At 37.3% G+C, this 15,314-nt stretch overlaps 1 long non-coding RNA gene across 4 annotated transcripts in view; it reads right to left on the minus strand.

The window, feature by feature from the left end:
- Positions 1-15,314, minus strand: part of LOC128312881 (uncharacterized) — a 139,704-nt gene that overhangs the window by 25,632 nt on the left and 98,758 nt on the right. For all 4 annotated transcript variants that reach the window (XR_008292789.1, XR_008292788.1, XR_008292790.1 and 1 more), the window contains one exon: positions 9,523-9,624. This is a non-coding gene — a long non-coding RNA (uncharacterized LOC128312881). The remainder of the gene's footprint in view (positions 1-9,522; positions 9,625-15,314) is intronic.

Genomic DNA, 15,314 nt, shown 5'->3' on the forward strand with positions numbered 1-15,314 from the left:
GTGTTTACAGGGAATACTTTCTGTGTATCTGGCTTTTTGCTCGGCACTTTGTAGATTTATGATAACTATAATACCCTTTTAAGTAAGTCAGAATTTTTTTTACAGCTTTATTGAGGTATAGGAGATTGAACTTCTCTCAAGTGTTCAATTTTATGACTTTATATATATAAATATATATATACGCCTGTGAAACTACGACCATAGTCAATGTAATGAACAGACTCATCACCTTCAAAAGTTTCCTTGTACTTTTTTTAATCCTCTCTTCTGCCCATCTTTCTCTTGTCCTCTATCAGCCTCTGATTCGTTTTATCCCCCTGTAGTCTAGTTTGCATTTTCTAGAGGTGTGCATAATGGGATCATATATTACATACTAATTTTTTGCCTGGTTTCTTTTACTCAGCATGATTATTTTAAAATCCATTCAAGTTGTGTTTCAGTTGTACATTCCCTTCTATTGCTGAGTAGTATTCCATTGTATAGATATACCACAGTTTGTCCAGTCACCTGCTGATGGATATGGATTGTTTCCAGTTTTTGGAAAGCATGACTAAAGCTACTATGAACATTCTTGTACAATCTTTGCATGGATGTATACTCTCATGACTTTTAGGTAAATACCTAGTAGTGGAATAGCTGGGTCCTATGGTAGGAATATGTATAACCTGTAAAGAAACTTCTAAACTGTTTTTCCAAAGTGGTTGTACAATTTATATTCCCACATATTTGGTATGGTCAGCCTTTTTTATTTTCTCTATTCTTGTTTTTTAATTTAATTTATTTATTTTTAGTGAGCATGAGTTGATTAGTCTGACACACTGAATGAATAGTATTATCTGAATCATAAACTACAAAATCAGGAAATCACTAAGAGATAATGAGGTTAACACATTTACCAGATTAAAAAATGTATATATATCAAAGAAGAATAAAAAAATTGGCAATAGAGAGATTTTATCCTATCAGATGTGCTTTTTAAAAATACTAATGTCATCAATAATCTCTAGTGGAATTTTAAATGACCTATTGCAATCTGAAACTGATTAAAATAAATAGTAGTTCCTTGTAAATTCATGCCAAACATTTAATGAAATGTATCGAACATAAATGACTTACTTTTAAATCCAGCACTCCAAGCAAAAATGTCAGAAAAGGTTTTTCATTTTCACTCTTTGTTAATTGAAAACTAGACAAATAGATCTCCGGAAGAACAGAAGATTTTGGCCATTCTAATAAGGGCTATTCTGGATTGAATTATTTCCCCCACAAAGTCCTAACCCCCAGGACCTCAGAATGTGGCCTTATCTGGAAATAGGGTTGTTACAGATGTAATTAGTTAAGGTGAGGTCATACTGGAGGAGGATGGGCCCCTAATGTGACATGACTAGTGTCCTTACAAATAGGGGAAATTTTGACACAGATGAACATATATGCAGAGAACACACGTGAAGATTGAAGTTACGTGACCAAAAGGCCACAAACCAAGAAATTAACAAGAGATGGCTGGAAGAGATCCTTTCCTGGTATGTGTGTAATTTTTTTTTAATGTTTATTTACTTTTTTTTTTTTTTTTTTTGATAGAGAGAAAATGGGAGAACGTGAGTGGGGGAGGGCAGAGAGAGGGAGACACAGAATCAGAAGCAGGCTCCAGGCTCTGAGCTGTCACTAACTTTTTTTTTAAGAAATGCCAAGCTGCCTTCTAAGGCAACAGTTGCATTTTACATTCCCTTCAGCACTATATTACAGTTCCTATTGCTCTCTGTTCTCACCGGCACTTGGCATTGTCATTTTATTTTTATTCATTTTTACTTTTGTTTATTTTTGAGAGAGGGGGGGGAGGTGGGGAGGAGCAGAGAGAGAGAGGGAGACAGAGAATCTGAAACAGGTTCCAGGCTCTGGGTTGTCAGCACAGAGCCCAATACAGGGCTTGAACTCAGGAACTGGGAGATCATGACCTGAACTGAAGTGGGATGCTTAACCAACTGAGCTACCCAGGTGCCCCTGATACTGCTGTTTTAAAGTTTATTTTAGCCATTCTAATATCTTAGGAGTTTTATCTCATGGTAGTTAAAATCTGTGTTTTCCTAATGACGAATAATGTTGAACATACTTTCACATGCTTATTTGTCATCTTGTATCTTTGGTGAAGTATCTACTCAAGCCCTTATTGGCATAATTGTTAGTATGTCCGTTTATCTCTTCATAGACATCTGGGTTGTTTCCACCTTCTTGCTATTGTGAATAATGCTGCAGGGAACACTTGTATCTATTTGAGTCCCTGATTTGAATACCTTTAGGTATATACCCAGAAGGGAAATTGCTGGGTCAATTCTATGGTAATTCTATGTTTAACTTTTTGGGATAATTCTGTTTGGATTTCTGTTTTTATATTTAAAATAGGTCTCTTACAGGCAGAATGTAGTCGGCACTTGCCTGTCTATCAATCTGGCATTCTCTGCTTTATAATCGGGATACTGTATTGGTTTCTAGGGATGCCATAATGACGTGCCACAATTCTGGAAGCATAAAATCACAGAGATGTCTTTTCTCACAGTCTGGAGACTAGAGGTTCCAACCCAGGTATTACAAGGGCTATGCTCCCTCTGTTCCCTCTAGGAGAGGATCCTCCTCTGCCACGTCTAGCTCCTGGTAGCCCCAAGTGTTCCTTAGCTTGTGGCCACATAACTCCAATCTCTGCCTCTGTCTTGACCTGGTGTTCTTGTGTGTCTGTGTCTTCACATTATCTTTTCTCATTTTATGGGAATAGCAGTCATATGAGATTAAGAACTTACTGTACTTCAGTATGACCTCATCTTAACTACTTCAGCAACCATCATACTTCTGGTTAGGCTCACACTGTGAGCCACTAGGGGTTAGAACTGCAATATATCCTTTAGAGAGACACATTCGATCCATAACAGGTGTCTTTGTGCATGCACATTTAATGCCAATGTTACTATTTTACGGTTTCAGATCTGACTCCCTTCTATTTGTTCTATATGTTCTTCCCCCCCTTTCCTTTTGACTTCTTTTGGACTAAGTACTTTTATTATCCTTTTGGCATATTTTCTACGACTTAAAAATTTTTTTTTAAAAGTTTATTTATATGAAAGAGAGAGAGAGAAAGAGAGAGCGAGAGACACTGTGTGATCAGGGAAGGGGCAGAGAGAGGGACAGAGACAGAATCTGAGGCAGGCTCCAGGCTCTGAGCTGTCAGCATAGAGCCCAAGATGGGGCTCGAACTCATGAGCCCCGAGATCATGACCTGAGCTGAAGTTGGACGTTCAACTGAACGAGCCACCCAGGTGCCCCATTTACAACCTTTCTTTTTAAAAATCAATATTTTAAATTTTTCAATATAATTCTTTAATTTACCACAGATCATGTTTGAGTAATATTGTATTATGTCATGTATGGTATAAGAGATTTATAGCAATACATTTCCATTTCCTCCCTCCTCATCTTTGGGGTTCTTATATGTGCGTTTTATATGTAACTCATGTCACGTATCTCACAATAGAGCGTTCTTATTTTTCCTTAAAGCAGACCACTATTATTTAAAGATATGCAAATATAGGAAATGGATTTAAAATGGACTCACATATTCTATTTCTGGGGCTATTCACTCCTTTGTGTAGGTCTAGATTCCCATTTGTATTGTTTTCTTTCTGCTAAAATGATTTCCTTTGCCTTTTCTTAAAGTGCCTTTCTATTAATTTTGAATTCTTTTAATTTTTGTATATTGTCTTATTTTTTAACGTTTTATTTTGAAGTAAATATAGACTGCAGATACTTGCAAATAATAGAGAGATTCTTTATACCCTGCACTCAGTTTCTCCTAAAGGTAACATCTTGCATATTATAGTACAATATTAAAATCAGGAACCTGACATTGATACAGTCCATACACCTGATTAATATTTTCACAAGTTTTGCACGCACCTGTATGAGTATATAATTGTATGCAGTTTTATCACATGTAACCACAAAGCTCCCTCATGCAGTCTTTTCACAGCCACACACATGCCTCAATCCATCCTGTCTTTAGCCCTGGGAGCCCTTAATCTTTTCTTCATCTCTGTGAGTGTTGTTTTATGTTAGTGATATTTTAAGAATTTAGTACTTTAAAAATCTTTCTCCATTGTCTGCTGGCTTACATAGTTTTTGAGAAGTCTGTCATTATTCTTTGCTCTCTTGTATGTAATGGTCTTTCCTCTGGCTGCTTTTAAGGTTTTTCTCTTTATTATGGTTTAAAGCAATCTGATCATGACTGTACATCCCTTGATGTAGTTTTATTCATGCTTTAGCTTCTTGGATCTGTGGTCTAATAATTTTCATCAAATTACAAAAATATCATCAGTCATTATTTCTTCAAACTTTTTTTTCCCCCTCCCCTCTCCCTTCTCTCTTTTATGTATGTTATGTCACTTGTATTTGTCCACATCTCTGGAGTTTTGTTTACTTTTTAAATTTCAATCTTTTTTCTCTCTGTGTTTCATTCTGTCTGATTTGTTTTTATTGTTATGTCTTCAAGTTCACTGATCTTTTCCCAATATGCTGTTAATCCCATCCACTGTAATTTTCATTTCAAGCATTGTATCTTTCATTTTTACAAGTCTGATGAGTCATTATTAGATCTTTTATTTCCTTATTTAACACCATCAATAATTTCTCTAGCCTTTGTAAGCTATGGAATACAGTTATAATTGTTTTAAAGTCCTTGTTTGTTAATTTTATTATCTGTGTTATTTCTAGGTCTATTGCAATTGAAGAGTCATATTGTCCAGCTTCTTTGCATGCCTTGTAACTTTAACATTGAATGCCATAATATGCCTTTTATAGAATATGAATTTTACTTTGTTATGTTCTACATGTTTTTGTGGTTTATAAACTCTCTTGAACTTTCTGGGACACAAGTAAGTTTCTTGGATACATCTTGATCTTTTTAAAGCTTGCTTTCATTTCTTTTTTTTAGATGGGACAATGCAGCTTTTATTGTTTGCCTAATTTTTTTTTCCAGTATTGGAATAATTGCCTCTGACTCCTTTATCTGATGTGTCGTGTGCTATGAAGTTTTCTACCCTAGTGAGAACATATGACATCCTCAGCCTTGGGTGAGTGACAGGGTTTCTTCCTTCCACTCCTCTTGGTTTTTTTCTCCTGCCTTGGGTACAACCCACAGTCTTTATTCAGATATACTGCTCGGTACTACCTGAAGACTCAAGGGCTAGGTGCCATTTGCAGATCTCGGGAGCTCTGTCTGCAGATCTCAATCTCTGTGAAACTCTTCCCTGTGAACTCTAGTTGCTTTGGGTTCCTTGGCTCCTGGCTCTGACTCCTCAACTCAGGGAGAGTCCTGGAATCCACTTGTGTTCCAGCTTCCTCTGCTGCTGCCTGGAAATCTCTGAGCAATCAGCTGAGGTAATCAGAGGGCTCACATCCATCATTTGTTTCCCTTTTTTCAGAAACAACTGTCCTGAATTCTTGATATTCAATGTTTCAACATCACTGTTTTTATATGTATATATGTTTTTTTTTTAATTTTTTCCCAGGTGGGAGGAAAAATCTGGTCCCTGTTACTCAATCTTGACAAGAAACAGAAGTCCCAGTGAACATTTGTAAATGAATAAATGTCAGAGAATTCACTCATTGTATATATCGCTTAACCTTGACTATTTCTTTCAAAGCTTTTATCACAGTTTAAAATGTGCATTTATAGTTTACTTACTTGGTTATTTATCTCTCTAACCATGCCATAAGCTCAAAGAAGCACAGGCTATTTATTATTCACCAATGTATATCTAACACCACGTTTAGTTCATTGTTTTAATGAATAAACCAGTGAATTAAAGATTTTTGAAGAAAGGTTTTGAGGTGTAGGTAAAATGCAGCTTACCTACCATCCAAATTTTCAGAATTCAAAAGTGAAATTATAAATATTGACATAACAGAGAAAAGTGTGATTAACATTATTATTTTATTTCCAATGAATCAAAGGATAAACATAACCAGTGAAGCTTTATATAGAAAATCATTGCCTAAAAAGACAAAGTACACTGTAAGTGTAAGAAACTTGTTGATTTTTTGATTAAATAAATGTTTTCTTTTTGGTCAGTGAAAATCCACCTGAATTTCCTTATTGCCACTAAGGCTGCAGGGCTGTGTCTTATCTAGATCTCCTCCGTGTACGTGAAATAGCACATTATCTGCTTCAAGGTAAAATTATTATTTCCTCAGGAGAAGGCAAACACCATATATATATATCTCCTTTGATGGTAAAAGATGAATATCACTATTATCATTGCAGACTTCCCTAGCTACCTGTTGTACTGCATATATTTTCTTTAATTTTTAAATTCTTGCTTGAATTTACAGAGAAATGGATCAAAGACATTTCTTCAAATTGAGTTTGGATGAGAAAAATTCCTCCTCTGCAAACATCCAAACCATATGGTATAATGGAAATGGAAACAAAATTGGGCTTTTGCTTATGATTTGCAGGGGAAAATAACAAGAACTCATCATTTTTTAGGCAATGGATTTGAGCTTCCAGATCACCTTCAAACTTTTATGGTCAGCCTGATTTCCTTTGAGTTTTAAAATTTGAAAGAGATGTTTTTCAACTGTGTACTATGAAAAATGTGAAACACACAAACACGGATGGAATAGCATCAGAACCTTCATATACTCTGTGCCCGGCTCCAATAATCACCAGCTCGTAGTCAATCATATTTCCTCTCTATCCTCACCAATTCCCCAGATTATTTTGAAGCAAATTCTGTACATTGTATCATTTAAAAATCTCTAGCTCTAAGATATGCTTTAAAAATAATTACATACCATTGTAACACTTAAGAGTAAACTTTGATTTTACAATTAATTATAATTTTGTTCAGATTTCCCTGCCTCTTAAATTATTTTAATATACAATTTGTTTGAATACGTTCTAAATGAATGTAATGCATTGTAATTGTTTGATATAGCTCTCAAGTGCCTTTTAACTATATCTTCATTATCTTTTTTTCTACTTGCAATGTATTTGTGGAAGGGGTGAGTTCCTTTGTTCTATATAATTTCCTACAGTCTGGATTTTCCTGATCACATACCTGTGAAACTAACACTTCCCTCTGACCCCCTGCTTTTCTGTAAGTTGGTGGTAGGATCTAGAGGCTTGATGAAACTCAGGTTTGACTTTCATGACAAGGTTACTTCATAGGTAATGTATACTTACAACAGGACACACAAAATATCTTGCTTTCTTTTAGTGGTGTTGGCTGTCATTGATGATCAGTGCACAGATGCATTAATTCATTAGTGTTTGTAAAATAGTCATATTTAAAATCTATCATTCTTTTTTCATTTGTTAGCTATAATGCTTCTCTAAAGACACGCTTTCCTCATTAAGTGTTTGTTATTCAGATGCTTAGGTCATGCATGAAAAGCAGGGTAAGTGTTCATTCTCTTTAGCAGTTTTCAGATTCATTCTGTGGTTGCCTAGAATCCTCTAATTGTGATCAATGCGATTTTTTTTAATGAGAAATTATTTTTATAGAATAATTAGGCCATCTGGTCAACTCTGGTCTAACTCACTAATTCTTATAAGGGTCTTTGGATAATAACAGTGAAGAAATAAAGAAACATATAAACTGAAATAAAAGAAGGCTTATGATATACTAAAAAAATGTGTTAAAATAGATGCCACAATGGCCTTCTGCCTCCCCTTCCTTTCCCAGTTGACTTGTGAACTAAAAGCTATATCTTTATATTTGAAAAGGTAAAAAACTCCGTTTTATTTAAGATGGCATGATATATAATATGCAGTCTTATATTAAAAGTCAGCATCTTTAGGGGCACCTGGGTGACTCAGTCAGTTGAGCTTCTGATTTCAGCTCAGGTCATGAGGTCATGTCAAGAGGTTTCATGAGTTTGAGCCCCAGATCGGGCTCACTGCTGTCAGTGCAGAGCCTGCTTCGGATCTTCTGTCCTTCTCTCTCTGCCCCTCCCCCACTTGCTCTCTCCCCAAGATAAATAAATATTTTAAAAAGTCAGCTTCTTTAGAAATTATGACAAAATGCTCAGACAGAGAGACGCACAAGCCACGTTGGTTATTCTCTTGGCTTTTTGACTAGTTTCTTGTGTTGGAGCTTATGGCAAAGTAAAGGACAGTACCTGGGTAAGTGGCAGGTGTTAGAAATCATTGTCTGAAATATTTCTCCTTTTAAAATGTTCGTTTATTTTTGAAAGAGAGAGAGTGGGGGAGAGGCAGAGAAAGAGCGAGAGAGAGAATCACAAGCAGGCTCGGCATTGTCAATGCAGAGTCCAACTTGGGCTCAATCCCGTGATGGTGAGATCATGACCTGGGTTGAAACCGAGAGTCAGATGCTCAACTGACTGGGACACCCAAGCCCCCTAGTCTATGAAATATTTCTAAAATGTCACAGAATAATTTGTGAACAGCAAACCGGAGCCCTTATATTATTCCCACATTCAGTATTCAACGTGCAGATTTACTTGATGCTGTTTATAATACTCTATGTGATATACATCTAAGATCTAAAAATCACACTCATTGCCTGACATCCTCCCTCAAATTCATGGCTTCCCTTTTGTTTATTGACAAGGGATTTATATTCCCTAGGATTGACAAGTTGTATGTTCCAGTTACTGAGTAAAATAATTAAAACTTAACTTCATGTGTCATCACTTTTGAATTGATATTCAAGTACGCATTGCCCAGGACACCAGACAGTCCTTTACAGGAAACACTTCTTGCATCCATATGGTTATCTGTCATTTTAGATAATAACAATGTCTTTATAGTGATTATTAGTATAAATTATTTATGTTAGTGACAGGAACATGAGAAATACATTAACCAGCAACTGCCTAAATGGTACATAGCACAGAACTTATGGGCACTTTTAGTCTTACTTGGATGCCTTTTCTTTCAGCTTGATTGGAGTTTAGTTCCTGTCTTTGGAATTATATCTGTTCATATCAGTGGAGCACAGACCACAGTGCCCAAGTGGCAACGGAACACATTTCTGTCTGGAAGTCTCAAGGATGACTGGCTCCATTCTCAGTCATTGGCATCAGTATCATCATGATCATAGCAAATACTTGTTGGGTGTTTACTGTGGTTGAGGTTTTTTTTTTTTTTTTTTTTTTTTACAAATGCTATGCTGTTTAGTATCTCAACAACATTGTGAAGTGAATCTGTCTGCAGACCCAATACTACATAACTAGCTTCTGACTTGACCATGAACCAGTTTGTCTCCTCCAAACGATGAGAGACCACACTGCCTCAGTTTCTTGATCTTGAAAATGGGGATAATAATGTATCAACATTACAGGGTTGTTATGAGGATTAAATGAGTTATTACCTGCAAAGTGCGTAGAACCACAAGTGCTCTACGGTTATTAGCTGTTAATGGAACTGCTGAACCCAAAAGTAACCTAAATAATGGACATTTTGGCCGGAGAAGAACTTGGCACAATAAGAATACTTTGTGCGTTATTAACCTTGATGGTTTGTGGAATGCATGACACATTGTCTTCTGTCTTCTTGACATTGCTACATCGCCATCTGTGGTCCAGCCTCTGCAGCCCCTGGACTTGAAGCAGCTAAAAAAGGGAATTGAGACTGGTGTTTTTATCTTTTATTTTTATAACTTTTTAAAGCTTATTTTTATTTATTTTGAGAGAGGGAAAGAAAGAGCGTGTGAGTATGCAAGTGGGGGAGGGGTACAGAGAGAGGGAGACAGAGAATCCCAAGCAGGCTCTGGGATGACCAGCGCAGGGCTCGAATTCATGAACCATGAGATCATGACCGAAATCAAGAGCTGGACGCTTAACTGACTTAAGGTGCCCTTAGTCTGGTGATTTTGGTGAGGTGACAAGAAAATTTACATTGTTTGCCTCCTGGAATTCAAAAAGCATCTTTATTTAGATCAGTTTAATAATTTGCACAGTTCGTGGGTTCGAGCCCCACACTGGGCTCTGTGCTGACAGCTCGGAGCCTGGAGCCTGCTTCAGATTCTGTGTCTCCCTCTCTCTCTGCCTTTCCCCTTCTCATGCTCTGTCTCTTTCCCTCTCTCTCTCTCAAAAATAAATGAACATTAAAAAAATAAAAAGTAATAATTTTCTGTAGTACTGAAAGCCATTCTTATCAGTCAGTAGAAGCCAGATTATTCTTTAGTAACAAATTAAGCCTGAAATTGCTGGGGCTTAGCCCAACAAAGATTTATTCCCATTGGATTTTTGCCAGTCAGAGACAGAGACAGAGAAAAAAGACAGAAAAAAAAAGCACATAAACTTTTTATTACCTCAACCCAGAAGTGATGCATGTCACTTTTGTTCACATTTAATTCTCCAGAACTAGAACATGTTCTTACCTAACTATAAAAGGGCCAGGAAATGTAGAGGAGAAAATGGAATATTTAACACTGCCTTCTCTTCCACACACTCCAAATGGCTCCTGAATACTTACTGATTACAGGTCTAAGCATTTGTTGCGAGTGATCCTGTAATTGTTGGTAACGAGAGATTGGTAAAACCACTCCCTGGATGGAGTTCAGGCTATAGGAAGGGTTGGTTTGGGCTGTGACACTCACTCACTGATTGGACCATAAGTGGGTACAGTATGTAGGTGGTAAAGAATAAATGTTGTCAAAAGGAAAGAAGTAGTCTTCGTGTTTTGCTGAGACATTTCTCCATTATCCCTTTGGACTTGGCCAAGAACTAAGGCATTTTTTCCTCTTTGCAAAACATAATTTAAAAGTTCTGGGTGGGGCACCTGGGTGGCTCAGTTGGTTAAGCAGCCGACTTTGGCTCAGGTCATGATCTCGCGGTCCGTGAGTTCGAGCCCCGCGTCAGGCTCTGTGCTGACAGCTCAGAGCCTGGAGCCTGTTTCAGATTCTGTGTCTCCCTCTCTCTGACCCTCCCCCGTTCATGCTCTGTCTCTCTCTCTGTCTCAAAAATAAGTAAACATTAAAAAGAAATTAAAAAAAAAGTTCTGGGTGAATGTGATATCCCAGGATCTATGTATGTATGCATATACGTGTGTGTGTGTGTGTGTGTGTGTGTGTGTGTGTGTGTTCACTTAAGTATTTAAATGCCAATCCTGGGGATTCCTGTAATAGGTTCTATTATTATGTTTGTTTTATAGCAAAGATACTAAAGTTCAGAGACAGTAAGCAACTTGTCCAAAATCCAAAATCCACAGCTAGGAAATGTCAAAACTGGAATTTGAACCCCGTTCAGCCTGAGACTAACTTATGACCTCTTCTTGAAGGCTACACTGCACCTCCCACACCTAGCATTTCCCCCTCCCTTTTTCTTTCATTTCTTTTTTTTTTTTTGTAATATCTCTTTTGCTAGAATGTTTTGCTTCCTACCCCTCATGCCCAATACCTAGTACATTACTTTCTTTGGCATATAAATTCAATAGATCTTTAAAATATCAAAAGACGAAAAACCCAAGCTAGAATTGAGGCTTAAAAACAAATTGAAGTTTTGTGCGATGAGCCCCAGACAATATCAGAATGTGAAATTGTGTGATGGAGGATGCTATGTATACTGTGTCTTCTGCATTGAAGAGGCCAATCCTCATAGAAAACTCTCTTCTGAAAGGCTGCTTAGGCATAGAGCTGATAGGCCCCATCCTGCACCATCGCCTCTGTCCAGAGCTGGTCTGACCAAGAGAGGGCATTTGATGCCAGTCCATAGCCTGACCAGAACCTTTTAAATTGTTCCAGAATGAAACTTCGGCCAATGGAAGCTTGATATTTATGCAGAGAGACCATTGGTGATTTGGTAGCAGTTTTATAGTGTGGCTTGATGTCTGAGGAGAAGACAGCACAAAAATCAGATGAGAGTTCGAGGTAGAAACTGTGATGGAGTGGAAGCCATCTAAGAGAGAATGGACAGAAGTGCACAGTAGTGGTGGCAGGTGGAACCCTTGAGTCTTGTTAAGGGTAGAATCCAAGAAAAAAGATCAGTAAACACTTTCTGCTTAGGGATGGGATAACCCTTTTGCTGAGCTGTGTTGGATTCTGAGAGATGGTCCACTTCCCATATTCTGTTTTAGTTCTTCCTGTAAAATCTGGTGGCCAGACTTTCTTGGCTAACATAAGGCTGGTCACTTGGCTGGCATTTCTGTTTGCCTTATGTTCATGTGATGTCACCTCTTCCTGCAGGTGACCACACTGGTTTTTATAAACAAGGTCTAGCACTTTCCTTTTTCTTTCTTTCTTTCTTTCTTTCTTTCTTTCTTTCTTTCTTTCTTTCTTTCTTTCTTTCTTTCTCTTTCATAACAATTATCCTCCTCATGCCTATGAGAACAGATTGGTTTTGAAGTTTAACAACTTACCTTTATGTTTATGTGTTATAAGTCTATTTAGGGAAGGTAGGGATGTGGGTCATGTGAATGAAGGTACCAGATCTATGCCCAGGTTATTTCTGAATGGAATAGAAATAATTATTTTACAAAAAATCAAAAGTAACTCTTTTGTTTATTTCAGCAGTTCAATTGAGGGTTTTTTTTAAAAGTAAGTGCTACATGGGGCTTAAAGTCACAACCCTGAGATCAAGAGACACATTCTCTATGAACTGAGCCAGCCAGGTGCCCTCTATTTGGGTGTTTCTTAGTGACCTATCACTCTGTCTTGCTTCTGGTACCTTTGTTGTTGTTTTTTTTTATGCCTCTGTGGACAAAGAAAATGGTTAGTTACTTTTTCTTTCACTTTTATTTTCTCAGTTGTATCCCTCTTCACCAATTCTACACCTCTCTTCATCTTTTCTTATAATGTACAAAGAATTGCTTTCTACTACTCCAGGAATCTTCCCCACAAATGAAACGTGGACCTAAAAGTGCCAGAGAGTGTCTTTATACTTGAATTGGTATTAAATGGAAAGAGATTTTTAGCTTATATTTTAGACATTAAACAACATAGTGGCTTAAAGCTAAAGAAAAAAAAGGGCTTCTTTTTCTTTTTCCCTAACTCTGGTGTGCAGAGCAACCCTTGAATGAAATTGTTTTATTTATATTTTATAGTAGAACTCTACTGTAATACTGGGATAGTGGCCAAGGAACTGAAGGTTCTCAGAAACACAAAGAGATTTACTTACCCCTGCTGGGCAGTATGTGAAGCTCTGAAAAAAATGTGACCTTCAGCTGGGTGTCACTGGGCTTACATTTTTCTAGTAACTACGTGACCACTGTACTCAAAATTCTTTTGTTAAACTTACATTTTTAGTAAATCTCACAGAACTATGGGCAATATTTCAACTGCTTATTTATCAACTAATGCCAAAAGAATACTCAAAAATGTCTTTGAAGATTACTCTTAAGTTTCCATCCAAAGCTATAAACAACTTGGGAAATACTTTTGGTGGCCGCTTTGATGTGAGAATCAGAATAAATGCCGATGTTTCAGTTGAACTGTAAGTCTAAGACCATGACCTAGGGGCACATCTTGTCTTGTCCCTTTGAGTTCCTATTTTGTACTTATTACAAATATTTCTCAGACTTCTATTTAATATCACATACTGTCAATACAGAAATTGGTTAAGGTTTCTACAACAATGGTAGGTATCTTTTAAGATCCTCCTGATTTCAGAAGTGAAAAAAGGTGAAAATATTAAGCAATATTTGACTACCCTCCTGGTTGCTTATCAGGGAGAACAACTCCTAACACTATTGCAGCTTTTGCATACAAACTCTGATGATATCTCTCTCTTTTCCACCTACAGATAACTGTGTTCCTCTAATTTTGCCAAGTATATGCTCTAAATAGTCTATTTTGAACTATTTTATAGATAGAACTATAACACAGGTGTTCTTATGTGACTTGCTTTTGATACTCAACAGTGAGATTCATTCATTCCAATGTAGCTGCCATTGTTGTTATAGTATCCCATTTTCCAGGTGATGGACAATTAGGGCTATTTCCAATGTTTTGTTCTTATAAATGATTTTGCTAAAAACATTTCACAGTTGTCTTCTAAGGTAAATGTGTGAGGGTTTATATCCAAAAATGGAATTGCTGAGTCTAGATGGTAATCTTAATCTGATTGTCAACAAATGCTGTGTACGTCCTCCCTTCCCTGAATATTCTGGAGGGGACATGAATCCTGTTCTTTTTTTTATTAGTGGACAGGATTTAATTTTATATTCAGGGACTTGCAGAGGTAAAACAAGGAATACGAGAGGGAGGTGGTGGTGCTTCCCAGCCCACAGAATGACTTTCAGCCATAACTGGGGCAGATAATGGTTGAGGCAGATTGGGCACTCCTCTGTCTCTATTGACATGGGTGTGAGGTAGGGCTCTGCTCTACTAGAAAACTGGGGTGTCAGACTGCAGCACAGTTGATGTCATGGAATCCACTGTGAGGTCTCTACTATGCTATGGAATATGTAAACTTAAAAAGAGAGCACTTCAAAAAAAATAACATTTCATTCTCAGACTGTATGATTTTATTTATTTATAACTAAGGAGACTAAGCTGGAAACAGCTTGGTTCCTATGCTTTCAGTCCTTCTGATGGGCTTCAAAGTTTTCTGTCTCCTTGGTCTCAGGTGTCATGGTACAAGGGATTTCTGCCATGCTGCTCTCCTCCACAGTCTTAGACATAATGTTTACCTCTGAAGCATGTGAAGCATGGTGGGCTTTGAGGTTCTTTAATAAAGAATCAGTCCTGCTGGGTGTCTTATTTTTAGACAGTGTGGTCACTGTGGTCAAATGGACTCTAATGTTCTTCAACAAAGGGCAGTTTTTCTTGGACTCATGGAGGACCCTGAGCTAGTCATAGATTGGATCCTGCCCAACTTTTGAGATAACTGCTAGATGCCTCTCTGCCTCAAACACAGTGTTATAAAACAAAATTTAATAGAGTATATTTGAAGATCTAGTTGGCTTTGTCAAGTGATTCATGAATCTAGCAGCATTTCATCTAGCAAATAGAGAGATGCTCCAATGAGTTGTACAAAATGGAAGGTTTTTATAGGTAGGAAAACGGGCTGAAAACGTTATCAGCAAAAGAAAAGAAAGGATTGTTTCAGGCCAGAACATCTTCATTTTGGGGGGAAGGGAACAAAGGGGGTTTTTATCGTGCAGATTACATCACTAGTGCTCGTCAGGAAATTTTAGATTGCTGGTTAAAAGGTCACATTTTCCTATGATAAATTGAAACTGTAATTAAATCTTGGTTTGCTGTCATGGGGGCAAATAACTCTGTTTTGAGCTCTCTCTGTTTCTCTCTCTCTTTCTTTCAGAGACAGAGAGAGTACACTAGAGTGGGGAGAGAGGCAGAGGA

Source organism: Acinonyx jubatus, chromosome F2 (assembly GCF_027475565.1).
Source record: "Acinonyx jubatus isolate Ajub_Pintada_27869175 chromosome F2, VMU_Ajub_asm_v1.0, whole genome shotgun sequence".
NCBI classification, from domain to species: Eukaryota; Metazoa; Chordata; class Mammalia; order Carnivora; family Felidae; genus Acinonyx; species Acinonyx jubatus.